Consider the following 27,789-nt stretch of genomic DNA (forward strand, 5'->3'; position numbering starts at 1 on the left):
AGACAGCTTGTTTATATATATATATAAAAAAACTAAGTAAAAATCAATTCGGAACCTTCTGGAAAGGTAAATTTCTACGTCCTGTCTGAGCACGTGCGCGCGCCCTGCACCCCTGCACCCCCGCACCCCCGCACCCCCGCACCCACACACCGCAGTCCCCTGGAACAGTTTCAGCACTTTTTTTTTCGTTTTTTCCCCCCCCTCCATTCTTCGCCCAGAAACACGCGCGCTCTCGGAACGCGGCGAGACCCGCCGGATTGTTCCGGACTGACGAGGAAATCCTGAGCCGGCCTGATTTCTCACAGAGCTCCCTGTTCATACACAACCACCCCCCCACTCCACCACCAACCACCCCCCCACTCCACCACCACCGACTGACTTGTGCCAAATGCAATTAGCCGCGCGCTAAATATTGTGATTCGATTAATCCGCCCTTTGTTCAGGCGGGTATTAAACGTTAGCATTGTTCGCCGGATCAGCAGATCCATCCAGCGGCGGTAATACCCCCTCCCAAACCGACCTACGCACGCCCCCGAACGCCCCCCCCCCCCACCCACCCCCACCCATCCTCCTCACCCCATTCCCACACCCAACCACCGCAGAAAATGCTTACGAAGGCCGGGGGGGATCGGGTTAGCCGATTAGCGTCAGGTTTAAAAAGCAACACGCTCTCAGAAAAACCTGTGACATGTGACAATGGTCACTGATGCCTGTCCAGGCCTGAAGGAACGTGCCAGAAAAAAAAAGCCAGCTCCCGTGACCAGGATTAAAACCTGCAGGAAAACCCGGACAGGCCGGGACAGGAGCGTTCCCAAACTCGCAGGGAGCGCTGAGGGAACTGGCTTTGTATCTGAGAGATTGCAGGTTTGATTCCCAGGAAGGCATACCCTTGAGCAAAGGCACTCAACCTGAATTGCTTCAATGAAATATCCAGCTTTATAAATGGAAGACACATAAAGTTTAGCTATTTGAGTCCCTCTGAACAAGCTGATAATTATAAAAATGCATATGTTTATTAATTATAGAGGGCTACAGGGCGTAATGACTGATTCTGCTTTCGGGCTCAGCCAGTGGTCTATAACGCTGGCTATTTCAGGATTTAGAGGACAGCTGTCCAATTATAGAGCTCACAAAAACACCCACAGGCAAACATGTTTATTGGTGTACCTGGTGGAAGCGGGAAACTAATTCGACCCAATCAGCGACGCACGCCTTCCTCGACTACTTTAGGAAACACAAAAATAAAACGAAAAACACTTTGCGGCAACAGGATGACGTACATAGCATAATGAACACTCACGGAATAACAGAGTCAATAACAGGGGGGAAAAAAAAACAAAAAAACCTAATCAAACCACAGAGAAATTCAGCATTAACTGCAGCCACACACAGGGAGGTTGAGCAGAGGAACATTAACACGCCAGCCCCGCGCAACACCGGAACAGCACAGCGTTTTGATTGGTGCAAAATAAAATAAAAAAGTGAAGAAGCGAGAGTTGGACAGGAGATGAGAGAAAGGGGGTGGGGTTTAGGGAGAGCACCTGGGTGCGGTTCTCACGCGTTTTTGCGCGTGCGGGGAACCGGGCGTCCCACCCCGAGCCTCGCAAAATGGCCGGCAGGCGAGGCGGCCGTACTGTACCTCTGGAGAGCTCCGCGGAGGACAGAGCCCAAACGGAGAACAGAAAGAGGGAGAAAAAAAAGAGAGAAATAGAGAGAAACAGCGAGAGATAGCGAGGGTAGATAGAGAGATAAAAAGAGTCTCATTAAATGTGATGCAATGAACAAATGTGCGGTCCAGTCACCTTGTCATATTTAATGCATTTACTCTGCTGCTTCTCGCTTGCATTCTCACCATTAACAAATGTAAATTTACTTGGACATTTACCGAAGCGATTCAGGTTAAGGGCTGTGCGTGCGGGTACAGTTGAAATGCCCTGCTCTGGGATTTGAACCAGCAACCTCTGAGTCACAAGCCCAGGCCCTCGAAGGCCAGATTACCCCGACGCAGCTGTCTGTAAGTACTCCTGCATGGCAGATAACTGCACACTGCAAGCCTGGCTCATGTTTAACTCACACAGATAGCCCTCCACGAGGGCTTGGATCGGCAGGGAGTGCAGACCATGACGGAAATTTCCGGAAAGAAGCGTTAGACGGCCTCTGTTCAGATCCGTTAAAGATTCTCACGAGGACCTGAGTTTCCTTAACACCCCCCAACGCCCCCCCCCCCCCCCCCCCCACCACCACCACCGAGGTCAACAGAAATTAGATTAATCACCAGTCTCCACGCCGAGAGACTTAGCAGCCGCTCGTTATCCCGGATGAGGGGCCAGGAGACTGGATCAGGGTCGTATCAGGAGCAGTGGATCACGGGTTTGACAAGCCGGCCTTCACAAAATCAATGTGGTGCCAGGCAGGCAGGCAGGCAGACAGGCAGGCAGGCAGGCAGGCAGGCAGGCAGGCAGACAGGCAGGCAGGCAGGCAGGCAGGCAGACAGGCAGACAGGCAGACAGGCAGACAGGCAGGCAGGCAGGCAGACAGGCAGGCAGGCAGGCAGGCAGGCAGGCAGGCAGGACTCTCCTGCTCTACCCCCCCACCTCCCCACCCCACCCACCCCCGCCCCCCGCTGTTCTGATGGCGGAAATGGCCGCTGCGGTTAAGCCACAGTTCCCGCGAGACGCGACGGAACGCGGAAAAGCGGAAAGCGCGGAAGCAGAGCGCCCCGTTAGGTCATGAGCGGCATCGCGTGCGATCACCACCGTCACCACGGTGTTTACACCCGGCCGGGAGGGGCCGATCGCTCCGGGCCGGGCAGAGGGGAGGCAGACGGGGCCCCCAGAGGGGCGTCAGGGGGACGAGGGGGGCGTCAGGGGGAGGGCCTGATAAGGTGCTCCAGAAAAAGCCAAGAGAGGGGAGAGAGAGAGAGAGAGAGAGAGAGAATCCTGGGATAGCAGTGCCAGTGGGTTACACACTTTCCATTCCTTTGTGTTCTCCCCCCTTCTAGCTAACCCCCCCCCCCCACCCCACCTCTGTTATTGGCAACTAAAATCTTTATAACTCCCCCTCTCCAAAATACAAAAAAAGCTTCTCGCCTCTGTAGGAGCCAGTGTTCTGGTTTTCTGATGGGGACTAGTGGGGGGAGGGGGGGGGGGGGATAGCCTGTAGGGGAATGTGCCCTCTGTTCATCAGCCACTTTGCTGCAGGGTGATTCCTGCATTACTGGCGGGGGGGGGGGGGGGTGTTACGCCCGTAAATATGGGTCACATCATCCCATAACCCAGTGACCCACATTCTCCTGACCCAGTTCATCCCCCCATCCCATAACAATGTCCCCGGGGGGGACGTCCCGGTATGACAGAGCAAGACCCCCCCCCCCCCCCCACCCTCCATACCTCAGAGCAGTGTTGTTTTCCTCAACTAAAATTATGACGGAATTTTTCAGCAACGCCCAGTTTTCCGATGACGACGACGACGAAGACAATAACGTGACGAAGACGTCCTTTTGAAACGATGACGATCGCTAACTCGTTTTAAACACGCCCAGATGATCTGTGTTGCAGTTGCTTCGTTGCAGATATAAACATATTACAATCAGGGCTCGACATTAGCACCCACCACCAGGCCAGACGCGTGTAGAATTCGGCAGGGGCGTGTCACTCGTTCACTCTCACTAGCCTCTTTGGCCGGTGATGTTTCGGCAGCATCTTCTACGAAAAAGTTAATATTGTAGTTTTACAAAAAGCATCTGAAAATAGCTCAGTCTATTTGAGGGGAAACTACATGATACTACAACTCCCATGACCACTGTGTGGACACTGTGCACTCATCGGCCATTCGCTTCGCTCTCCCTCTCACGCTTATCCTCAGCGGGACCAAGTGAACTCGGCCAAAATCAAACACCTGAACACGGAGCTGCACACAAAAGTGCGTAGACCTTTTCTCGTTGCGGCTTCAAAGTGTTCGTTTAGTGACACTCCACGACAGGGTGGAGCGCAGATTCAGATTCTCCAGTACCGATCGGCGGCGACAAACACAGAAAACAACAGTTTGGTAAAGGAGCATGAAGTTCCACCACACATTTCAGTGACTTGGACAGATGGACGTCCATGATTTCAAAGTCCCTTTCGATTATTTGGCGCTGGAACAAAAGAAAAGAAGGAAGCAGGCTTGTCCCAGTGTTCGGTGTAACTGGTGGCATATGGTGCGCAAGCCAAGACAGGTGCAGATATTGCTAAACAGCCATGACTGGTACTACGAAATTGCAACTTTTAATGAAGTCCGTCTATCTTTCTTTCGTGGATGGTTCCCCGAGGTTCACAATGAGCGAGGTTCCAGAGTTCTGGGGCCAGAGTTCCGTCTGACTGACACATCGGTGTTGTGAGTGGTAAGCCCGCACAGTGGCTGGGGAGGGAGCGGGGCGGGTGGGGGAATTTACAGGAGCTCCGGGTTTCCATTTTGGACTGAGAGGGCACAGCCGGCAGGGGTTTGAGGATCTAAGGGGCGAGAAAAGAGCTCATCGATCGCACAGGCCATTAGCCACCAGGAGATGGCGGACTACACGGGGGGGGGGGGGGGGGGGGGGGGGTCGCATTTTAGGGATCAATGCTGAGCCGGCATCGAGCTTTACAGCATGTGGACCGCCTAGCGCACAGAAGGCTAATCCAGGTCATATACGGATCAGTGCATCCGGACTGCATCTGCGTAGCACTGATTTCTAAAAAAGCCCTGATTTGAAAACGGTGATTTGAATTCAGAAATTATCAGACTTGTAAACTGTCACTTCCCCTTTAGCATTGTAAGCTACCTAATAATTTTGGTTTTACTTTGATTTTCCTTTAGTTTCTTTTCGATTTCATTTCTTTAAAAAGGCCAGAGGCACCGTTATCCTCTCCCTCTCTCTCTCCCTCTCTCCCTCTCTCTCTCCCTCTCTCCCTCTCTCTCTCTCTCTCTCTCTCCCTCTCTAAGCCAGCCCACATCCCGTCAGAAACGTTAAGCGGATTTCAGCCCAAAGCGCTAACCTCCTCCTCTCCTTTTTCTGGGGGGAAAAGAAAGAAAAACAAATCGAAAGATAAGAGGCCCAGAGTTTCGCCCACGCCGGCGGCCGCCGCCCCGCGCGGACCAGAAGAGCGGGCGGGGCCTGTGGGGGTCGAACCGTTCCTGCCAGGGAGCGAGCGGAGGAGCCTCGGCGGACATCAGCGGCGGCCCAGACGAAGACCCGTGGCCTAAAGAACAACACTTATAAAAAAACCGGGCAGAACGCGCGGACGAGAACGAGCCGGCGGGGGAGCGCGGGACCCGGCGCGGCGTCGCTCGGCAACGGAGCGCAAGCCTCCCGCCGATGTGCGGGGCGGGAAGCGGGAGGGACGCGTCCTGAGAGAGAGGAGCATTCCGTCGGGGTGAGCGTCAGCTTCCGCCACGGGCTCGGTTAGCGGGTAAAAAAAAAAACCCCAGTTAAAATTTAAGCGGCATTTAAATTGCCGACTGAAACCTGGGGGGGGGAAAGAGGACGAAGGTGAGAATGCCGCGGTTTCACCGGTAAAGGTACCGGACGTGCCGAAGTGGGCCGTCACCCCCGGCTCCGCTCCCAATCCCCCCCCCCCCACGGCCCCCCGCTATAAATCCACCCTCCCCAGAGAACAATGGAACGCTGACGAACTGCATTCACAGATTGCAGAGTTATGGGTGGGGGTTGGGGGGGGGCTCCTTCATAAGCACCATCGCGCGGCGCCCACCTCCCAGTTCGCGGCAGGCGGCCATTTTGCAGCCGAACGTTCCTTTCCCGCCATTAACGCAGCGGGAGAGTAATTCTACGTAATTTCGCCGGGAGCCAGGGAGGGGCTCGACGCCACACAAAGAGCGATGTTTCTCCAGGTGACGCGTTTGTATTATAATAACTCAACTGCAACGCAGGAAAAATGAGTTAATTAGTAATCGCTCCACACTGGTATTATCATGCTAATCTGGCAAAATAAAAAAACTACATACATATGTACAGTACATACCATTTGAATACGGAACGATACTCGAAGGCAATTCAATGCCCGCTTCACACAATAAGGGTGCAAAGCCACACCTATCAGAAGAACACGGGTACTGAAAAGCAGACAAAGACGTTATTGCCAACAGTTCATCGAGACGAACGTCGTTTAAAAACGCTAGCGAGAGCTCGTTCGAGCCGTGAACGGCCGTCCGTTCGTTCGGACCCGCTCTCGACCGAGCTGAGCGGCGCGCGTCGAACCCTGAAACGGCTTCTCGCTTCGTACGCGGAAGTCAGAGAAAGACGCCGCCGTAGCTCGTCGTTGAATCACGCGTGGGTGAAGAGACGGAGCCGACTTCGGGAAGACGAGCGACGCGGCGGCTCCACGTCCGAGAAGCGCGTTTAGGAAGTCGATCGCCGTTCCCTCGGCTAACCACCGCCTGCGTTGTGTGCACGAGCCCGTTCCCTCGTCTAACCACCGCCTGCGTTGTGTGGACGTGCCCGTTCCCTCATCTAACCACCGCCTGCGTTGTGTGGACGTGCCCGTTCCCTCGTCTAACCACCGCCTGCGTTGTGTGGACGTGCCCGTTCCCTCTGACACGCAAAACGAGCCCGTCTTTTAATCAGGATTAGTTAGGCGGTGAGCAGCAGGCTTCTACAAATAATGGAAAAAGGATTCGAACCGGTAACCTCTCAGCGGCAGTGAGCCCAATTCCTCTGTGACAAAGTGGGGGGGCTTTAACGCAGGCTGAGACGTGTGTGTTCATCTCCGACCGTTTCACTTTTTTATTTTTCTAAATCCGTTAGTCACCGGCATTTGCCTGCCACTCGGGGGAGGGGGGGGGGGGGGGAGTGGGGGGCCGACTGGCCCCCGCTGAGACGGAGAGGCAATCCGAGGTAAAGAATTTCGGAGGTTTTTCATAAATTTGACCCCCCTCCACTTCTGTCGCTGTACATATTTCCAGACGACAGGCCAGGCAGTCCAAGTCCACGCACTGGTTAATGCCGACACCCCAATGCGAGTGTTTGCACACAGCTCAACCTCACGACCCCACTGCATAAAACCCCCAAATAACAGCCTCCCCCCCCCACCCACCCAATTCCCGCTCACCCCCCAAAGTGCGTGTTTGCGCAGGAGAGCCAACGGACAAAAGTGACAGTTGACCGCTGAATGGAAGAGGAAGTTTATCCAAACCCCCGGGCTGACCGCCAACACTCCAGTCTCACGTACCGCTGGTCCCGCCCTCCCCCAGAAGCCCTTAGCTCCGCCCCCTCGCTGAAGGGCTCTCAAAATAGCCCTCGTTCCCTTTTAGGGACCGTCTGAAGCCTGCGGAGACCAGGAGCGAGGGCCGACCCAATAAAAACAAATTCCAGTGTCAAACAACCCACTGCCTTGCGCACACACACTGGCGTAAATATCATAAATATGCGATCAGAATGTTCTTAACTGAACATTCCAATGCTGATGTCACAATCAATACTGGAAATCGAACGTTCTAGAACACGGTCTAAAAAACATTCCAAAAAAGTTAAGGGGCGTGCGTCATAAATCAGTTTTAAACCTTCAGCTGGTGATGAATAATCACCCATCTAACATGCTGGGAACAATTTCATGAAATAAATAAAAAATGAAACACTTAAACACTTAAACATGGAGCAGCAGATCAGCAGTGAATGCTCGTGCCTTTTTTAAATCATTTATTTTTTTACCCTCACCTCAATCATTAAATTCTCAGCCATCAAAACTGATGCAGTCATACCGATGATTCATCAGCTTATTATGTTGTTGCGCATAGTGATGTAGTCACAGTACCGCACGATCAAAATCCCACTCAATATATACCCCCCCCCCCCCCCCCCGGATTCCAGGAGGTCCTAACCTCCTTACTCTCCAGTTACTAGCAGGTGACGCAGACTGGATACAGTGCAGGACAAACGTTCGGTTGGCGTCTCAGATTTGGTGAAAAGGCTTGCTTCAGCAGGGCTGGAGAGGGGTGAAGCTTGTAACGGCTCACAAACCAGGATCTGCCTCTGTGTGTTGATGCTACCACCAATCCAGTCTTCAACCCAATCTCACTCTCAGTCCTCCTTCTCTTGCCTTCTCTCTCTCTCTCTCTCTTTCTTTCATTCTCTCACTCAATCTCTTTTTCCTTCTCACTCGGTCTCTCTTACTCACTCAATCTCTTGCTGTCTCTTTCTCTCTCTCTCTCTCCTGACTCTTGGCCTTCCTCGCTCTATTGTTCCTACTTTCTGTTTGTCTATCACATTGTCACCCTCTGTCTCTCTCTTGCCAATTCATTGTGCGATTCCGTTTGGGTTGATTCTTTAACATTTAGGTAATGCTGCAGATTCACTCGTCTAGCAGAGACTCCAGAGGTGCCCCCCAGCCCCTGAAATTAGGCACAACGAGCGAAAGGATACGGGCACAGTGCCACTGCGAAATCTACCCCCTCTAACAGCATTCAAATATTCTCTCCTGAAAAATAACATAATAGAATAAAAAACTTTATTGTCTATTTCATTGTGCTTTCTCCCTCTGTCACTGGGAGTTTTTCCCCCTCCATCTCTCCCTTCATTTCTCCTTTCCCTTCTTCCCTGGCTCTCCCTCTCCCTGTTTTGCTATTGCTTCCCCTCTTTCCCTCTCTCTTTCCATCACTCTCTTCCCCTCTTTCCAGCCCTCTCTTCCCCTCTTTCCCTCTCTTTTCACCTCTCTCTTCCCCTCTTTTCCCTCTCTTTCTACACCTCTCTTCCCCTCTTTCCACCCCTCTCTTCCCCTCTTTCCCTCTCTTTCCACCTCTCTCTTCCCCTCTGTTTCCACCCCTCTCTTCCCCTCTTTTCCCTCTCTTTCTACACCTCTCTTCCCCTCTTCCCCTCTTTCCACCCCTCTCTTCCCCTCTTTCCCTCTCTTTCCACCTCTCTCTTCCCCTCTGTTTCCACCCCTCTCTTCCCCTCTTTTCCCTCTCTTTCTACACCTCTCTCTTCCCCTCTTTCCGTCTCTTTCCACCCTCTCTTCCTCTCTCTCTCTCTCCCTCTCTCTCTCCTACATGATGAACAGACCATTCCTGCACAGCGAGGAATTTGCCTGAATTCCAAGAACACCAGCCCCCACGCTCCCGCGCTTCCATTCCCAGGACGCTGGCGGGTGGAATTCCACACTTCGCGCCTGGCCGCGATAGAAATCCACTTCCTGTTGCAACGTCGCAGGAAAAAAATTAAAATAAATAAAACAGCACAGGGCCCCGCCCACTTTCCACAACCGTGCAGAGGCTTCAGCGTAGAGAACGCCACTAAACGCAAAAAGGTATTCACACCGAGAGATGCTTTATGAAACATACATCACCATCTTCATCCCCAAACCACACAACACCCTTTCAGACGCTTCAGCCTAATCCACCTACGGGCGCGATTAGAAAGCACACACAGCAGTTTATCTGGGGCTTTTCACAGGGAGAATGGGGGAGGCGGTCTTTACGCCCGTTTGCAGGCCGTTGTTAGGAAAGGGCCGTTTCTCCCGTCATTAAGTGAGGAAGAGATCATTTGGCGCCGCGGGCGAGGACCTCGGCGTCTCGTAACGATGCGAAACGAGCGCCCCATAAACCCGCGAGCTCGTTAACGAGCGCCCCCGCTGCCAGAGCCGCGCGCGCAGCCCCAGCCCCGCCCCGCCGGAGCCATCCCGCCCGCGCAGATCCCGCTGAACTCTCCGCTGAGCGCGGCGGCGACTGTGCCCCCGAGAAAGGCGAAGAGGCCTAACGGCGTCAGCAAACAGCCACCTGTGTACCTGCGTGACGGCACAGTGGTAACTGTACACTAAACAGCCGACGATGGCCCCTGTTAACCTGCCTCCATTAACACTTCAAAGGTGTGAGATCACAATACTGCTCTTGAATGAACATTCAGCTGTGATGTCACAATCACTGCTGCTAAATGAAAGCAAATAGAGCTCTAGAACACTGATTTAGAATCTTGTAAAAAGCATTCCGAGATTTACTACTCTTCAAAAGGTTTAAAGACAGCTGTCGATACAGTACACTGTGACGTCACAACGCAAGGGTTTAGTCAGACAGTTTTCCGACTGCGTTTAGGCCGATTCTTTAATATTTAGGTAATGCTGCAGATTCACTCGTCTAGCAGAGACCCCAGAGGTGCCCCCCAGCCCCTGAAATTAGGCACAACGAGCGAAAGGATACGGCACGGTGCCACTGCGAAATCTACCCCCTCTAACAGCATTCAAATATTCTCTCCTGAAAAATAACAGACTACAATAGAATAGAAAACTTTACTGTCTATTAAATATAGAATGAAATGGAAACTTTCCTTCAGCTCAATGCTCATTGCAAGTGACACAGACAAGGTATACACGGGTATATAAGGGTGAAATAATAGTTAAAATACTCCCCTCTGGATCTGACCCCAGTGCTTCTACACCAGCCAGTCGGCGTCAGACGCTCCCGGCGTGACCTTCGACCCCCGCGGCGGTGCGAGACGCGCTCGGCGCCGCGCAGGACCGCACACGCTCGCTCACGCGTGACCAGGCGTGCGGTCGCGGCCGGACGCACACAGGACCCGCGAGGGCCGGGGGCAGGATTGATCGCCCCCACGGGGTGCTGGGGGAACGAGGCAGAACGAGCGTGCTGGCTGATACAGCGAGGGGGGGCGGGGGGGGGGCCGCGCTCCCTCCCACAGCAGGAGGCGGCTTCTGAAGGCCACACCCCCCCACCCCCCAGTCCTGCCAGCCATCTGCCAGGGGTTATGGATGAGGGGGCGCTCGGGGGGCTGACAGGTAATCACTCACCTGTCTCAACACACACACACACACACACACACAGACAGAGACACACACCTGGCCGCCCGCCCGTGGGATCCAGGGACCCCCGCAGGTCCAGGTCAACTGGGGGCGAGTCTGCTGGAACGGGCCCGTTCCCCTCCGTTTCACTCCCGCCACCCCCCACCCCTTCCCCTCGGACCCCACCCCCCCTCCCTCCCTCCCCAAGGCCAATCAGCCGCCGGGTACTCCCACCGCGAAGCACAAGTGCAGCGCTCCGGACTGATGGTGATGTGTGTCTAATCCACACCCCATTTCCCCCATTACACGCAGGCCGAGCACAGGGCCCAGTGGAGCGGGCCAGAGAGGGCCACAGGCCCACCCGGGGCGAGCCCACCGCCTCTCCCTTCAGCATGAAGCCCCTACGCCCACAGCCTTTTCGGTAAATACACCGATTAAAACATACGGACTACAGCAAACCTTACTGCAGCAGTGTAATACATGAACGTGAGAATAATGTAAATATTAGCCCCTGAATTCTGACGCATTGGCAATATCTTCATAATAATGATAATAGTTCTTTGCAATATACTTACATAGAATAGTATTTTGTATTCTATTTAGGAATATGCTGTCGGGAAGGAATGTATTGCTGTTTTTGAGGATAGGTAAATAGATAAGTAAATGAATAACCAATGCTTGACCTTGCCAAGATTCCACACCTCCCCAGAGGGAAAACGTTTGGCGGGAAAGTGAATCCCGGCCCCCCTGCCCCCCCCCGCCCGCCCCCCCAAATCGTAGCAGGCGGGCATCACGGTGAACAAAGCGCCCTCTATTCGCTAACCGAACGCCGTTGCCCCGGGCAAAGTGCCCAGCTCACGGTTCATTCACATGCTGCTCACTCTCACTGCAGCCCTGGATATTTACCCAGGTAAATCATCAAGCGCCCCGCTCTGTGGCACAGCAGCAGCAATGTCGCATCCGGGATTCAAACCCGCAACTCTCTGTGTCGCACGGCCGGCATGAGAACACATTTCCCTTTTTAAAAAAAAAAAATGTTTAGTCTTGTTGGCCAAGCAAGAACTTTCCCTGGGTTTCTCCTTCCTGTAGAGAGCGGACTTGTTTTAAGACCCTGCCCAGCAGAAGTTCTAGCACATTCTTTGAAAATAACTGAAATAGCTGATGCATGGGCAGGGTGACAGGGGTGACACGGTATGCTTTAGTATTGCCTTTTTAATTTGGGGGGGGGGGGGGCATTCTCTGGCGAGTGAGAGGGAACTGAGAGGAAATTGGCCTGTTCGACAGAGTGTTAAATTTTACAGAGCGGGACAGCCCCATAACACTAGAAAGGGGGAAAGATAGAATCTCCAACCCAAATCGTAAAAGAGCCCCCCCCCCCCCCAAACAACACCCTAATTTGTGGCAAAGTGAGACTGAGCCCGGCTGAAAGGAGGGAGGGAGGATCCGGCGGGTAGGAGAAGAAGCGCCAAACTGGAGGACGACAGGCCGGGGGGGGGCGGGGGGGCGGGGGGGGGGGGGCTGCTACGGTTATAAAACGCATTCCGCCGTTGGCCAGGCTACTGCCTGCATCTGCAGCGCAAATCTGTGGCCTGTGGGCGAATCATCAGCTCCAGGCACAGCTACGAGCCGGCCGAAGAGCACCCGAGAGCCGTCCTCCAAAAAAAAACCTCCTCATATTAAAAAGAAAAAAACAGGATCAGCGGTTTACCTCTCAATTAAGCTTTTTTTTTTTTTTTTTTTTTAAACGCAGGCTCGTATATAATAGTCTGCGCATATTAAATGAGCGTGAAATTAATTTTCTGTGAGAAGTTAATGAGTTTTTTGGAGACGGAAACCCTCCCTCCCTCCCTCTCCAGTCCCCTGGCCCCCCCTGTCCCCATCACCTCCCACCCGCAAGGAGGCCATTAAATTTTTAGCGCTGAGCAGGAGCGCGGCAAACCGGCCGTTAGCGGGCTGATTAATAACGTAAATCAGTAGCCAGCTAGCGCTGCTAGCGACACAACACCCCAACAAACAGCTTCATTAAAAGAAGGGAGAGCGCTAGCTTTGCGACGCCAGCCGCTACTGCGAGGGACCGGGGCGACGACCTGGCCTGGCCTGGCCACAAGGGGGCGACGCCGTCCCCACTGCGACTCCACCCACTCACAGGCACGTGCACTTGAAACCGGGAGTTTGAAAACACCCAAAAAATTTGGGATCGTTTACACGAGAAAAAGGTAGGCTCGTGCATGCCTGGCACGGGCAACCAAACACTTCTCCTGGGGCGACATAGCTCAGGAGGTAAGACCGATTGTCTGGCAGTCGGAGGGTTGCCGGTTCAAACCCCGCCCTGGGCATGTCGAAGTGTCCTTGAGCAAGACACCTAACCCCTAACTGCTCTGGCGAATGAGAGGCATCAATTGTAAAGCGCTTTGGATAAAAGCGCTATATAAATGCAGTCCATTTACCATTACCATTTACCATTTACTGTAACCACAGGACCGCCATGCCCGGCCCTAATGAGAGAATGATTCAGGGTTTTAACAGGCCTTCGTTTTGTTGTCCAAGTAAACTGTACCCCCTTTTAACTCCAATCCTGGAGGGGCGCGGGTTTTCGAAACTTGCTTTCAGTCAGCGGCTAATTTGGGCTTTGGAAACAAGCTGTGAATCAGCTGCCAGTCAACGTGTTAAAACAAGCCCTCGAGCTGAGCGGGTACACTGTGGAGGCCAGCAGACACGGCGCCCCCAGTGGCCACAGTACAAATCGCCGTTCGCCGGGTCAACGGCGCGCTTATTGATTATGAAAGAGCCTTCCGGCAGCTTCCTGGCAAAAGCACGGTTTGGTGTTCCTGAGGCCAGCGCAGCGCTGCCAGGTTCTAAGCGTCTGCGCCTCGCTGCGGATAAGAGAGTCTGCTCGGGGTTTGGAATGAACCATTAACGCGATGCCCGACAGGAGCGGAGCACGACGACGCCGGCAGCTTTCACAACCACTGAGACAGACAGGCAGACAGGCAGACAGACAGGCAGGCAGGCAGGCAGACAGACAGGCAGACAGGCAGACAGGCAGGCAGGCAGGCAGGCAGACAGACAGACAGACAGGCAGACACGCAGACAGGCAGACAGACAGGCAGACAGGCAGACAGGCAGGCAGACACGCAGACAGACAGACAGACAGGCAGGCAGGCACACAGGCAGACGGGCAGACAGACAGGAAGGCAGACAGACAGGCAGGCAAGCAGGCAGGCAAGCAGGGAGACAGGCAGACAGACAGGCAGGCAGGCAGGCAGATAGGCAGGTAGGCAGACAGACAGGCAGACAGGCAGACAGGCAAGCAGACAGACAGGCAGACAGGCAGACAGACAGGCAGGCAGATGGATGGACAGACAGACGGACGAACAGGCAGACAGACTTCTATATTTGTGCTCTCTTTCTCAATCTTCTTGTTCTTCACCATGAACGCCATTTTAAGCTTTAAAAAAGTACTTAAAGCCTTTCTTCCTCACGTTAATGAACCCTGATTACCATTAGTCATTTACTCGGGTGAGTTTGTTTATATCTGCAGGAGGAGGGGTGGGTGGGGGGGGGGGCTGTCATGTTCATTGTAAACGGCCAGTACGTGTCATGGGGGGGACATGTTCCATTAGAGCAGTTAATTGGATCATTTTCGTTCATTTTTATTTTATTTCAATTAACGCATCTGAACATTAATTTGGCATAATAACTAATCAAATCTTGCAATCAAGAGCCTGAATGGATGGGGGGGGAAAAAAGACTCAATTCCCACACTCCAGAGCCAGGGGGTCCCTGCACCCATTACTATACAGGCACTTAGCAGACGCTTTTATCCAGAGCAACGTCTTACACAACATCTACATAGCATTACGTTGTATCCATCGACTGATTTTAACGCTTGGCCGATATCGTCTATCGACCGACCGACCAAATTCAAAGTTTACCGAATTGTCTGAAGCAGAACCCGGGATCCCCGCTCGGGTGTACCCCAGGAGCGGCGTACCAGTCAGTCCGAGACACAAAAAAGGGGCGTAAATTATGTTCACTAAATTATCTCAGCCGAAGCCTGCACCAACAGCAGACCTCTAACCCAACTGGTCAGTTGAAGTTGACGGACAGGGGTGTAAACCAATGGCATTGCACTTTTGACCTCGGCGTCGTTTGAAGCTCTGGAGGGAGGATCAGAGACAGTGCAGAGGCACAGCCTTTGACCTGTGACAGTTTACGTGACCGGAACAATCCGGAACACCGTAACCATGCTGCACAAGCCAAAACAGACAGCAGTGTAGTGTCACAGGGCAAGGAACTGCGCTCGCAACTGTAAGGCTGCAGGTTCGAGTCGCAGGCAGGACACCGCCGTTGTACCCTTGAGCAGGGTACTTAACCTAAAACTGCCTCGGTATTTACCCAGCTGCGTAAATGCACACTATGTAAAAAATGCTAAAGTTGGGGTCTGGGTAAGAGTGCTGGCTAAATGCCAGTGTAATACAGTATAATGCAAAACTGTCTGGCACACCTGAAGCTAATATGCCTCAAATAAATAAATAAACAAAAGAGCCCATTTTGGGAATAAACCAGCTGTCATCCATCACCATTCGTACGCATTTTCCTTATTCTAACGATAACTTAATCGCGGCTAGGCGAGGGAGATCTTCGAGCCGTTACCGTAAAGTTAATTATGCCTGTAAGCCCGCGAACTTTCCCCCAATTAATTGCTGCATCATCGGGGCAACATCTGGCTAATTAAAATCTCCCCACTAAAAAACCAACCAGCTGGTTGGAGCTCGCATTTAAGGAGCCATAGCCAATACAGTATAGGGGGGGGGGGGGGGGGGTGAAAGGAATCCAGAATGAGGGGGTGAGGAAGGAGTGTATCTCAGGATAACAAAGCACTTGTTTGGTGTGCGTGCGTGTGTGCGTGTGTGTGTGTGCGCATGCGTGTGTGTGTGTGTGCCTGTGTGTGCGCATGCGTGTGTCTGCGTGTGCGTGTGTGCACGCGTGTGTGTATGTGCGTGCATGCTCGTGAGTGCATGCACAAGTGTGTGTGTGTGCATGCTTGTGTGTCTGTGTGTGCGTGGGCGTGCCTGCTTGTGCGTGTGTAGGTGCGTGCATGCTCGTGCATGCATGCACAAGTGTGTGCGTGTGTGTGTGTGTGTGTGTGTGTGTGTGTGCCGTTCACTCCCAAAGCTTAACATCTGGTGAAAGCAAACTCAGTATAAAGGCAAATATTGTGTTTGAAGACACAACCCTCAGGCTCACTCATTAACGAATCCCACCCAGCCCTCGCTCACACTCACACAAAATAAGGCCGGGATGCGGAGAGCATATTTCAAGGCAGGCTAATCTGCCGAGATGCGGCAGGTGTTAACTGTGGGCGTCGGGCATAACCAGGCAGACGCTCCCATGATGCAATGCAAACAAACGCCGTTCTCCCAAAGGGGACTCGCGCGCTTCGTTTCGTCAAAAAAAAAAAAGAAATTCAGAGGAACCGTTTCTGCACATTCGTTTGTTTTTGTTTTCCGTAAACATCAGGTAAAACAAACAGCTGAAACAAACTTATATGTGTATAAAATAAAAGCTTTTTTTTGTTTTTTTTTTTAATATTCATGTTTTTCGACCTCGGAACTTCCTCCCACAAAGCAGCACTGAAGTGGAACTTGAGCACTGAGTCTTGTGTTCTTTGAACAGACAAGACTGTAACCTCTGTAAATCCCAAAATGTAAGCCAAAGGACCTTCTGCACAAAGTACACACTTTTCAAAGCACTAAATTCTCAGCAAGAAAGAAGCTTCATTTCCGCATTTGCTTTTCCCTAGTGTTACATAATTCATGACCCCAAACTCAGCAGAGGCGAAAAAGCAGCAACAGATCCCTCTAAAAAATGCAACCGAGAAGTTATTTTGAAAAAATAACACCTCCCACCTCGCCCCGATCTTTTCTAATGGCTTCCCTCGTTCCTTGAAAGAGTGAAGGAGCTTCTTTTTCTAAAATCGGCCTGCTGTAATGAGGCCTGGGAAGATGACGGCCTGTTATGAGGCCTTCTTGCTGAGGGGAGTGATTCAATCTAACCACCGTGGGGCTCCGATGTCAACGTTGGGTACGCTGACGCCCGAGAAAAGTACAACACATCGCCAGCTTTCCAGTAACCGACCCAACGTTCCCCTTCACTTTTCCCTGATTGGCCAGACGCACCGACTACAAAATCTCCAGCAGCTTCTCTGTCCTCACCAAGAAGCGGGCACAGGTTAATTATGAATCGACTGAGCACAAAAGGCACATATGTCAGTAAAGTACGTCTGCGACGAGAGAGAGAGAGAGCGAGAGAGAGAGAGAGAGAGAGAGAGAGAGATTGGGAGGTTGGTGGGGAAATTAGGGCGATAGGTAATCTTTCCAAACATAACGCAATTACTGCAATTGGCCAAAACGAGTCAAGCAGCGTTCTGCGTTTATGTTCAGGCTACTAGATAGCACAGAATGGCAGATAATTCTCCGTGTTAAGCTCCTGTCAGCTTTTTTTTGGCAGCAGCCGGAAAATGCACAGTTTGCAATGCGGACTCTCCATGAATCGCTTCTAATGAATCGGCGCCTGTCCTTGTGATCACAAAGCGTCGAGCGCGCATGTCATTAATTCATCCGAAATGACACCTCTTCCTCTACCTACCGCGCGCAGAGGCAGCGGGTTCACTCGCTCAAAATAGGCTATAGTATGGTTTATCTTCACAACAACCCAGTTTCGTTATTCATTCTTAGGTATCTAACTGCAAGAAAAAACAAAACAGTTTTTCAATTTCGCACATAATCAAAGGGGGAAATTAACACGCCATGCAGGAATAGATCTTGTTGAATTAAATTTAAAAGGTGATTAAATTAAGCGGTTCCGTTCAACAGGGGAGCTTTGGCCAGTGTGCAATTCGAAATGAATTTAGTAAATATGGTAGCAGTGGGCAGTTTATTATTGCGAACGGTCAATATCACATTTTCCATCTCCATTAGCGTGGCATAAGCCAAAGTCGGTTTCATAACCACTTCGGGGGCTGTTGAGCGGAACTTCAATATTTCTGTTGGCGTCCTTGCCGTTTAATCTGGCCGCGCGGAAGAGTGCGAGCTTGGCGCTTCTTGATGCATTTAAATTGTGCCTAACCAACGCACGCCTCACTGAATCAGTTGTAGGCTACAGCAGACTAATTTAATGACTCAAGAGGCCAGACAGTAACAAACGAAGGAGTCTTCTTAAAACGCTGATCACACATCACTTACAGCTCGATCCAAATAATAAATAGATAGCCTAAATGTAAATATTAACGGCCTGAGATTTATATTGGCCTAAACATCCGATCTTTCTCCGGGAAGAACGGACAAATGAAATCTGTTTTGAAACGGATGCGCTCGTGGCATTTGACAGGTGGACTAAGCTGCTTATTGCTCAAGCCAGTTTATTCGTGATATACGTAATTGAATGCACGCGATGCACAATGGAAAGAGCCATTTAGAAAAGTTTACGGACATCCTTCCCAGTTCTCCCAACGGCTAATATATTATCTGACAGGGAAACGGGGAAATAATACGAATGTTGTAGCGGTTCCCAGTGGCTGGCTCATTCGCACAATGCGTTTCGGAGCGACCTGCAGAATTAACCCAGTCCCTGGATTTTTAAACTGCAAAAAAGGACTGAAATAGGACGGACCACGACAAATCCTGTGACTGTCCGTCTGTTTGGTTAAATAAACCTCGTCGTACACTGTGACACGAAGTAGCGCAACCAATACAAAAGACGACCCGTGAAACGCGAAAATGGAATGGAAAAAAGATTGCTACGTCTTTAATTCTGTCTCAAACCAGGACGACCCACAGGTAACAACACGGCCTTCATTCGCTACGATATGCAATAAATCGTTCTATAATCACCCCGTGCCCCCTCCAACTAAAACATTCAACACAATCTATTTTGAACTAAAGCGATGGAAAGCTATTTGGATTTTAAAGTCATATGGTATCTTGACTTGATATAACTCGGAGCAAATATCCCGTGCTTAGGAGTGAACGTTGGATGGAATAACACAAACGACAAAGCTCAATATTCTTGGATATTACCTCAATTAGTTACCCTCTCGCAATTGATAATGCATGGCGTATCTGGTCACAACAGTGCAGTCCCGAATCTGTGTCAACCCTGAATCGAGAATTTAACACGCTCCGTTCTGTCAGCCACTATCCACATTTTTCGAAAGACAAATATTTCACACGCAAATCCGCTGACGTTCAGTTAAAGAACCTTATACCCTCGAAGTAAATACCAAGGTCTCGTGCCCAGATTAGTGAGGAATGGTTGTGCTCCGCGCTGTCATTACAAGCGCGGTCACATCTCGATGAAATATTTGCACATCCGCAAGTATTAGCCTATTCCTCAATCTTCGCATCAGGAGGCGCTTTTATATTTCACTGATTAAGTAGAGTACAGTACAAAAACGATCCGTTTCGTTTCAAAAAGGCCAACTTCTGTTTTCAAGAGCATTATTCTCCAGAACGGTGAGGGGCAACGTTAGCATGTGGTACTATATATACTTATTAAGCAGCAGCCTTTATTCAAGCAGCAGTACTTATATCTGAAGTTCATTCCGTGACTTCTTTTGCGGAACGCTGGCGAGATGTGTGCCAATGAGCTTAAAGTCATATGTCTTTGAGGCGATTAGCCGCAGTTGTCCTTGGCTAAGAACAGCCGTTGGCGCTGATCTCTTTTGCAACATGCAATTAAACAGCGCTTTTAGGTATTTACAGACTCGCAAATGTTGCTGTGAAATACCTTATCCCAGCAATGCTCACGATACGCTCCGTGCTACGACAGGAACGCCACGCGAGCCGATCAAATCAGAAACAAAGATCAAAACCATTAGTAAACAAGTGTTCTTGAGTAAGAGAGGTTCCGAATGAGATACGATTACCTTTACCGCGACCGGCTCCGTGTTTCGTTCAGAACCAGCCAAAGGACACGTATACATTGTCAAGCAACATAGTAGACTATGTTACTGATAAGACCGTAGCGGGAATTTGATAAATGTTTACACACACATCACATATATGTGCATGTAAGCGTCGGTCTGTCACGCGAAGTGCTGTGCAAGGTTCACCGCTGTCAGTCAAGAAAGGCAACTTTAACGCGTGCAGTTTCATTACATGCGCAAAGTTAGTCCTAGAGACAAACAACATTGAATCGCGCGACGATTACGACTTTTCCCCCTCCGCAAAAAAGAAAACAATACAAAAAAAAAAAGGAAACGGGCGCATCACACACACAGCACCACGTCTCACATGTCGCAAGAACAATCGCTGACCTTTTTTTTATCCAATTCCTGGTGCCGATTGAAGTCGTCTGATGTTTCTTTAATCGAGGAAATAATCCATTGTTCCACAACAGCTACAATCGGAATGTCACAACCGCGAGAGGAAACGACTCCCGTCCCTGCTCCTTTAAGGGGTTTGTAATCCTCGAGACGTTTGACTACTGCGAAGGACCGCTCCTGATATCGGACTGAAAGGCAAACGCACCTCCCCGACTCTACGGCGGCGTCTCGCCTTGGACACGCCTTCCTCTTTTGCATGAGCAAGCCGGGCGACCAATTACGGAGCTAGGACTGAAGCCCAATCTTCATTTATCGCTAAATGTACCCCCCCCCCCCCCCCAACAACATCAGCTCCACTTAAAAGATACATTTCGAGATCCTTACGTAGTTGAAGTTGAAGTATTTTAATACGGTCTACGGTTGAAGCACATGGGCGAAGGTTCTACTCTTACTTCAATAAGCTTTACCTAATACTACCGTTTGAACAGCGCAGTGTTGCTGTGCATTTGTTATCATTCCAAAAATAAAAATAAGAAAACACAGCAACTACAAACAATTGAGCCTACACTATGTGTAATTAACTGCGCACAGCTGCCGGGAGCAGAGAAATTTCTAGCAATATAAACCCACCTCAAATTCAAATGACAATAAAATGAAAGACCTATTAAATGATTCCTGATGGCAACAAACTCAGATTCCTGCTTTAAGATTCCTCAGTATGTTTGTGTTGTTTCTGAATTGCAACACAACATTGAAAGCCAAGGGCATCAGCGATGTGCCTGGCATAAGCTTTGCATGTGTATGCATGTGGGAGTGCGTGTCTGTGATGGCGTGTCTGTGTGTGTGCACATCTCCCTCGTGCATGCTCTGCATAATCAATGCCTAGGCTGTGCGTGCGCGTGTGTGTGTGTGCATGTGGTGTGTGTGTGAGCATTTGTGCCACAGGCCCGAGCGTGCGCGTTTCCCCCCGGGTCACCCCCGGGGGGTCCCGGGGGCCCTGCCCGCTCGGTGCCCGGACGCGTGTCGCGATTAATCAGCCCGCGGATGAATTATTCACCGCGCGTCGCCGGAGCCAGATCTACCCTCGCCAAACACGCGTCAAACAGACACGTTGCTAAAGAGCCTACTGAGCCTGCCGCTTCTGCTGCGACCAGTGTTCTGTGAGTCCTAGGGAGTCACGCACTGACAGTGTTCTAGAGCAGGGAGGTACGCATTGACAGTGTTCTGGAATTGAGAGGCATCAACTGTAAAGCGCTTCGGATAAAAGCGCTATATAAATGCAGTCCATTTACCATTTAGAATGCGAGAACACACTTTGCCACTGTGCTAGAACTAGGCTGCGCACATCACTAGTGTTTTAGAACTCGGAGGCACACGTTGACAGTGTTCCAGAACGGGGAGGGAAACTTTGGCAGCGTTTTATAATGGGGAGAAACACACTGACAGTGTTCCAGAATGGGGGAGGCACACTTCAAGAGTGGTGGGATGGGTGATAAAAAACCCCTGTTCTGTTCTGGAGCCTAACATCCTGCAGATCGCACAAAGGCAGGCGGGTATTTATGGTGCACGCGCGTGCCTCACGCAGTTCCTGCAGTCAATGGGGATGAGCTCTCCAGACATATTTAAAGCGCTACAAACCCGCGCTGATCTTTACAGTGCAAGGATGCACCTCATAAGCGTGGCACAGCGCGAGAAATGAGTCACCCAGAGACTTGTTTTTTCGGTCCGTGAAAGTGAAACTGTGAATCATCTTGGTGTGACATTTTCACATTGTTAAAAAACGAAATCTAATAAGAAATATAAATAAACAGTTGACTCCGGAGGGCAGGCAATCAGTGCGCTCGGCATGGATGTGAGGGACGTTCGGCCGCAAAGGATGCTGGGAAGCCGCTCTGTAACATTCTGAAGGGCGTGCCCAATTTGCATTTTAAGAATACGTCTGACAACCCGTCTAATTCCGCTCTGCCCCACGGTGACACTGCAAATCGGTTTTCAACCTAATATTCCTGCGATGCTGAGAGCTGATTAAAAAAAAAAGTTTTGAGAAAAGAAAACTGGCACTTTGGCTTTGGACGGGGCTTTTACACACCTGTGAAAAAATAATGATGGATCTCTGTGTGCAGATGCGACCAAGGCAACGTCATTGGTTTGGCGGCAGTGTAGTGTGGTGGGTAAGGAACTGGTCTTGTAACCTAAAGGTCACAGGTTCGATTGACAGGCAGGACACTGCCGTTGTACCCTTGAGCAAGGTACCTAACCTGCATTCAGTATACACTCACCGGCTCACTTCATTAAGTGACAGGAGTGGCACCCGGTGTGGTCTTCTGCTGCTGTAGCCCATCTGCTTCAAGGTTCGACGTGTTGTGCATTCAGAGATGCTCTTCTGCATGCCTTGGTTGTAATGAGTGGTTATTTGAGTTACTGTTGGCTTTCTATCAGCTCGAACCAGGCTGGCCATTCTCCTCTGACTTCTGCCATCAACAAGGCATTTTTGCCCAGAGAACTGCCGCTCACTGGATATTTTCTCTTTTTCAGACCATTCTCTGTAAACCCTAGAGATGGTTGTGCGTGAAAATCCCAGTAGATCAGCAGTTTCTGAAATACTCAAACCAGCCCGTCTGGCACCAACAACCATGCCACGTTCAAAGTCACTTAAATAACCTTTCTTCCCCATTCTGATGCTTGGTTTGAACTTCGGCAGATCGTCTTGACCATGTCTACATGCCTAAATGCACTGAGTTGCTGCCACGTAATTGGCTGATTAGATATTTGCATTAACTGGTGCAGTTTGCAGTTGAACAGGTGTACCTAATGAAGTGGCCGGCGAGTGTATATTCAGAAGTATAAATGGATGCAATGTAATGCTATGTAGAATGTTGTCTGCTGAAGGCCTGTAATGTAATTCATGTTAGAACTGTTGGGTTGCTGGGTTGCTCTCTCCGTAATGAGCGAGTCCCACGGTCTTGGACCAAATCCGGCCCGTGCCAGTACCGGCTGTGGCCCACAGGGGCGCTGCAAAGTGGGCTTCACGTTGCTCAGGGATACGGGAGCGATGCAGTCGGTGGGGATACAGCAGTGTTCATCGCTTGAGTGACACCTGCTGGCCGTGGCCAGCCCTCCCTGCGCACGCGTATGATTGGGCGTCCTCCGCCCCTGCTCTGCACGTGCGCCGCGGGGTGAAAAGAAGCAGCTGGCTGGCAGGTGTGTGTTCAGAGGAGAACCGCAGGTTGCCTTAACATTTTTTAAGAGAAAAGCGTGAAATAAGTTTGAAGAAAAAAATTCAAGGGCATTCGTGTGAATGGACCCATGTGCAAGTGACACTGAAATTAATGTTCGGAAGAAGCTGAGGATTGGCACCACTCAAATTTCTAGGCTGGATTTATAAACCTCTTGTTCCATTGTTTCCATCGATGTACCAAGTCATAATTTCATTGATCAGCCTCGCCGCGCACTACAAATTTATTACAGTGTTCATCGATCAAGAGTGATTTCATCAAAGCAATTTTCAAACCGAACTGAATTTCACAACAGCGAACAAAGGCGCGGAATTGGCTCGATCGCGTAGGCACGTGCAGGTCCTCTTTTATTTTTGGCGCTGTGAATAACACACTGTACCCACCGAGGCTCTGATTGTTCAGGCTCAGGAGCTGGAAGACTCCCCTTCTGCATCGCCAAAGCTTTATTTTCAAAATAAAGAGAGAGAGAGAGAGAGAGAGAAGGGAAAAAAAACAAGCGGAGGAGGAAACATCGGAGTGCCGGTGGGGGGGGGGGGGGTTCTTCGGCAGACTAAGCAGGTTTTCTTGGGCAGATCGTTAATCTGTATTGACAAGCTGGGAGGGAATGGGTAAGGAGGACATTAGCCATATTGAGGGAAGAAGGGGGGTTAGGGTGAGGGGGGGGGGCATATGGCTCATTAAGTATGCTAATACTCCGCTGCATACAGAGAACTGGAGCTGACCTGAGACCAAGAGTTTTTTGCCTCCATTTTACATGGAGCTCAGGCCGGGGTGGGGGGGCAAGGGGAGGCATTATTCAGCATTTGCTGTTGGCTTCTGGCAGCAGATTTTGGGCTGTGGTCTCCTGTGCAATGACCAGGCGAGACCAGAGAGGCAGTGTGGAGCAGTGAGCAGACTGACCAAGAGCAGAGGCTGCCCAGAGCACTATAGCGCTACAGTACTGTACACACTAACACACACACACACACCATACACACTCCCGCACACACACACACACACACACACACACACCATACACACACTCACACACACACACACACACCATACACACACGCACACACACACACACCATACACACTCCCGCACGCACGCACACAGACAGACACACACACACACACTCACACACACACACACACACCATACACACACACACACACACACACACCATACACACACGCACACACACACAGACACACACCATACATACTCACACACTCACAGACGCACAATACACACACACACACACACACACACGTACACACACACATACATACACACACATACACACAAGCACACATACACACGTACACACATACACACACACACACACACACACATACACACACACACACACCATACACACTCGCTTTCTCTCTCCCCCATCTCTCTCCTGATGCAAAGCTAACCCTCTTCCGATGAGAAGAGAGCTCAAACAACCAGCACCAATCCTTGTAGTAATAAGTGTCCTGATACCCGAATCATACTTCCTTTGTGAGTTGCAACTTATAAATATTATTTTTAGAGACATTATTCTCTGTTCAATGGCACTGCAGCAGCTAAGACTAGAGCTCCCAATCTCTATCTCTCTCTCTCTCTATCTCTCTCTCTCTAACCCCTTCTCTCTCTGTACCCTCTTCTCTCTCTCTTCCCCTATCTCTCTGTCTCTACCCCCTTCTGTCTTCCTCTTTCTCCCCCTTGTTCACTTTGTCTCTCTCTCCCCCTTTCTCACACTGTCTCTACCCCCTTCTCTCTCTCCATCTCCCCCTTCCCCTCTCTGTCTCACCCCCTATTTTCACTCTCTCCCTCTTTCACACTCTGTGTCTACCCTTTCCCCCTCCCCCCCTCTCTTTTTCTCTTTCTCTCCCTCAGTGTTCGGCGATCTCAGGCACCCTGTGCTCTGCTCTGGGGTTTGCGCCGTACAGTTATTCTCCCATGACAGCAGCGTTTTTCGGTTTGTCCCTTAGCTCCCCGCCGTTCCCCCTCGACCCGGGAAGTGGTCATTCCGCCGCGGGTTCCCGAGCGTTGATGGAATCACGAGGTCAGGCTCGACGCGTCTTGCTTTCCTTGGCTGCTGTGCACAAAGTCTTCGGGTTCCTGCAGTGCTTTGCGAGTATCATAAATTTGTCTCCTTGTTAACAAAGAAAAATAATAAGAATAATAACAATGCATTAAATATTTAAACTCTGTCCTAATCAAATCTCACGTCGTCATTTTCCAGCCTCGTACCTTGATTTCAACGAAAATGATATATTCCTCATGCAGGGCTGACTGCTCACAAGTTTTGTACGCAATTATTTTGGGAAGCTCTCATTAAAAAACAAACAAACAAAGAAACAAAACAATAAAAATCAACCATTACATTATTGTTTCTAACAGAGCAGCAGAAATGACAGTGGCATGTTGCGGGTGCTGATTCTGTAGCTGCTCATAAATCCTACTTTAATTTTAAAGCAGGAGGTCCCCCTGCAATCAGCGAGGTGCAATTCGTTACCTCTGTGTACAATCACGGGGAAAATCATTTCCTCAGCATTTCGCTTCATGGCTTGTTTTTTCCCCACAGGTATGTTGACCTGCTTCACACTGGCCCCCAGAGGTACAGGGACTGTCTGTTTTACATAGAGCAACATAGAGCAGGGACACTGCACGGGAAGTGACAGGAAGTGATGTCACTCTCCACGGCCGTTCACCTCTCCTGCCCTTTGGACGAATGAGTTGAGTGAATCTCAAGCTCCAGCTGCACAAAAATAATGTGCCAAGCCTGGATTGTCACACAAAGTGTGTGTGCGTGTGTTTGTGTGTGCGCGTGTGTGTGTGTGTGTGCGTGTGTGTGCGTGTGCGTGCGTGTGCGTGTACGTGTGTGTGTGTGTACGTGTGTGTGTATGTGTGTGTGTGTGTGTGCGTGTGCGTGCGTGTGTGTGTGTGTGTGTGCGTGTGCGTGCGTGTGTGTGTACGTGTGTGTTTGTGTGCACGTGTGTGCGTGTGTGAGTGTGTGTGTCTGTGTGTGCGTGCGTGCGTGCGTATGTGTGTGTGTGTGTGTGTGTGCGTGTGTGTGTACGCGGTTGTCATGGAATCGTGGCTTGTCGGCGGCTGAAAGCACACAGGAAGCAGACGGCCCGGGACGCGTATGATCTGGCTCAGTGACCGGCGCTGCGAAAAGGAAAACAGCAGGAGGGCGGCCAGCCGGAGCGAGGAGCCGTCCAGCCTCATCGGGCCGTGTGATGAAGTCATATCAACCGCAGAGGAGCGATTGGAGGTGGCAATCCCCCCCCCCCGCCATCCCGCCATGCCGCCACCCCCACCGCTGTGTCCTCCATCGCAACTGAAGCTCGTAAAGCGAGAGGTGTCCCGAGCGAGAGTGTAGATTCAGCCCTGGGGCGGAGGGAGCCCGAAGCGAAGCGGCCATTTTCCTTCGGATCGATTCGTGTTCCGGCGCCGCGGGGGGGGGGGGGGGGGCGGCTCTGCGGGACGTCCCGCCGAGCTCGCCTCGTTATAATTTAAAAACACCCGCAATTTAATCCGCCTGGCTTCGGCTGAGACCAATTTAGGGAACTGGAGTAACTTTGGGGGGGAAAAAAAGGAAAGGCTGAATTTGGTGATAAACGATGTGTTGTTCCCCGTTATGTCAAGATGAATATAATGATGAAAAAAAAGTGAGTCAGTACTCAAAAAGCAACCATGCAGTAAAATGCTCATTTAGCTCTTACAGTGTAAATATAACTTTCTCATTAAATAATAAAGGATTATTAAAAAGCTTCGTTTAGTCTTTACTTCGGTTCTGCTTGTCTAACATTACATTTTGTCTAATGATCTGAAACTGTTAGGTGTGACAAATATGCAATGACAGAGAAAATCAGGAAGAGGGCAAATAGCACTGTATGTGTGTTCCCTATTGGCCACGTATAAACTCAGTTAAAGTTAATGGCAGACATTTTCGTGTGCAGATGTCACAACTTCATGCCAGAGAGGAAAGAATCACTCCTGCCTCTTAGCCAACAGCACAAGGTTAACAAACTTCACAGATGATAAAAAATAAAAAACCAAAGCACCCTGGAGTTTACTGTCTCTCAAAGTCATGTGCTCCACCCCCAAAAGCACTCGCGATCTGTAAACGACGTCCACTTAGCCTTGTCTGCTCTTTCAAATAATGGGAGCAAAGGGAACTCTTCACCCCCCCCCCCCCCTTTTTAATTTTTATTATTATTATTTTGGCCGGCCTTGACTTGTCTTCTGATAGCTCTGGCTGTCTCATCAAGCTGCTGGGAGTTCAGGCACTCCACCTCAGCTCGCCTTCGAGTGCCAGGGACGTCCGTTTCGCACCTGGATTCAGTTTCTACTGCCCTTGGCGTCATAATGGCATGCAAATATGCGTATGTCTGAAGATTCTAAACTTCACGATATCACATATCTGTACCCTGACTGTTGTCCTCAAGATGATCACAGCAGCTCTAGTTAAACATAATTTTCACTG

General features: G+C 50.6%; 1 protein-coding gene across 1 annotated transcript in view; it reads right to left on the reverse strand.

The window, feature by feature from the left end:
• Positions 1–20,267, reverse strand: part of LOC118233942 (semaphorin-6D-like) — a 146,511-nt gene extending 126,244 nt beyond the window's left edge. The window contains exon 1 of the mRNA XM_035430109.1: positions 20,077–20,267. The gene's annotated coding sequence lies outside the window, so the exon portion shown is untranslated. The remainder of the gene's footprint in view (positions 1–20,076) is intronic.
• Between the last annotated feature and the right edge of the window lie 7,522 nt (positions 20,268–27,789).

This window comes from Anguilla anguilla, chromosome 8 (genome assembly GCF_013347855.1).
Source record: "Anguilla anguilla isolate fAngAng1 chromosome 8, fAngAng1.pri, whole genome shotgun sequence".
NCBI classification, from domain to species: Eukaryota; Metazoa; Chordata; class Actinopteri; order Anguilliformes; family Anguillidae; genus Anguilla; species Anguilla anguilla.